This window comes from Octopus bimaculoides, chromosome 8 (genome assembly GCF_001194135.2).
Source record: "Octopus bimaculoides isolate UCB-OBI-ISO-001 chromosome 8, ASM119413v2, whole genome shotgun sequence".
Lineage (NCBI taxonomy): Eukaryota > Metazoa > Mollusca > Cephalopoda > Octopoda > Octopodidae > Octopus > Octopus bimaculoides.
In genome coordinates, this window is record NC_068988.1 from 15161084 (window position 1) to 15163667 (window position 2584).

Sequence of the window (2584 nt, forward strand, 5' to 3'; positions counted from 1 at the left end):
CACACACACACACACACACACACACACACACACACACACACACACACACACACACACACACACACACACACGAAAAAGACGTGTGTTGGAGTCACTCCCATAAGTTACTGGTTCCGATTCCCTGATTAGATGCCAGTATGTCCTTGAGCAGGGCACTTTACATTATGTTGCTTAAGTCTATTGAGTTTATAATGGTTACCACATGTGGTAACCATTATAACCAGGATCTGGGGAGTTTAAATCTGTGCCAGACTAGCGTCTCTTCCAGGAGGTAACTTTGGACTCATAGCTAGTTAACTTCCCTGAGAACCAGAATAAGCTCCAGTTTAATTAGCCCGTAGACCCCGGGGTAGATTTTGAAGTAACTTTCAACGTTGTAAAAATAAAATATGTATACCTACGTATCTACATACATTCTTGTATGCATGCATAGATAGACAGACAGATGGATGGATGGATGGATGGATGGATGGATGGTAGATGATAGAAGCATACGTACATGCATACGTACTAGTACATACGTACTAGTACATACGTACATATACACACACACACATAGGGTGTTTGGCTTCAATTTGACGATATCTATGTAATACTTCTTCTTAAACAGCTTGGTGTATTGGTGAACAGTCAACGGTATTGGGAAGCATAAAGATTAAAGTTGTAGTTGAGAAAAAGTTAGCTGACATGGAGGACCGGAAACCATCCGAATACTGGAAAAGAGTTACTTATATCATGGTGATTCGCGCTGGGTATCAAAATGCCGACATAATGATTTCTACTCAACGATCTGTGAGCACTGTAAAGGCTGTTAAACATGACATGGACTGCCGCAAAGGAGATTATGAAGCCGTAGGATGGGACACAAGAGGCGTTCTGACTGCGCTCGAACGCCGGAATTTATCCAATAACTGCAGGAACAATACCTTAAGCTCAATTCAGATGGCTATATGAAGCTGCTGGAGACTGGTCAATCGCTGTTTGGAGAGGGTTGCTGCTGGAAGGTCATATGTGTGGCAGCAGGATTCAGCCCCTTGCCACACCTCCGTAAAGAGTCAGAAGTGGTTGTCGAAGAATTTCTACGGCTTCAGCAGTGTCCTAATTAGCCCGATTATAATCTCATGGATTATCATGTGTGGGATGCGTTTGAGAAAGACACCAACCGCTCTGCCTGCAACACCAAGCTTGACCTGGTGGCCAAGATCAAGGAGGTGTTCAGAGATCTTTCCAGGGAAACATGCGTCAGGTTCCGGAGTCGTCTCGAGTCCGAGGTAGAAGCTGAGGGAAGAGTCGATATTTTTTGAGTTCTTAAAATACTTTTATTTTTAGATGGAATACTGTGTTTTCTTTAATGCAAACTGTCAAATTTAGTCTGAACACCCTGTATAAATATGTAATGGGTTTCTGCATAGTTTTCGCCTACCAAATACCACTTCCAATGTACTGCATCACATTATTGCGAAACGAACTTAATAACACAGCTGTACTAGCGATTTTTGCTCGATAATTTCATACTAAATAGTTTATCCTTACAATTCCAGAATAACAGCCTCGATTCTGTACCATTCCTACTTTTCTCAATGTAAGAAAGTAAAATGAATAGGTTTCAATCGGGAATCAAAACTGAGAATAGAATTAGATTCTTGGGAATATTATTTCTTTGTATTCTGTGTCTTTATTAAGAGTAACAAAAGGTACACCAGCAATAACTATAACATCAACAGCAAAGATACAATAAAAAAAAAACAAGACAAAACAGATTGGTAAGTACAACAAAAATCATTTACTAGAACAACTGTATCGAAATCGACAACTGATATAACCCTAGCCACCTGATGGAGCCTGTACGTGTTTGCTCGATGAGCTTCTAGAAACAGGAGTAATATTTCCCCTCAAACTTAGTCCAAAAATGGACAGATATATTGAATAATAAATAAAGTTGTAGCATTGTATGAAAGCAGAAAGAAAAAAATAGACGAGAAAAAGCACTGTTGATCATAGGTCTGCTTAATCAAGGCTGATCTCGGGGTTAAACAACAATACCAACAATAGCTGAAATTGCCGAGACAATGATGACAAAACATCACACAGTCAACATTAGTATTAGTGACAATTACGTCAAATGATTTTCTGCCTCACCTACATATATCATCTCATTGTGACAAACAGAAGAATATGTAACAAGATCTCAGAGTTTTCTATAAAGGAAAAGAAGATTGCTATTTAAAGATTAGAACGTGACTAGAAAGCTTTTAAAGCAGTTAGCAGTTATTATATCATTATTTGATTTTATTCTATTATTCTTTCAGTAGTGGAGGCGCAATGGCCCAGTGGTTAGGGTAGCGGACTCGCGGTCATAGGATCGCGGTTTCGATTCCGAGACCGGGCGTTGTGAGTGTTTATTGAGTGAAAACACCTAAAGCTCCACGAGGCTCCGGCAGGGGATGGTGGCGAACTCTGCTGTACTCTTTCACCACAACTTTCTCTCACTCTTTCTTCCTGTTTCTGTTGTGCCTGTAATTCAAAGGGCCAGCCTTGTCACACTGTGTCACGCTGTGAATATCCCCGAGAACTACGTTAAGGG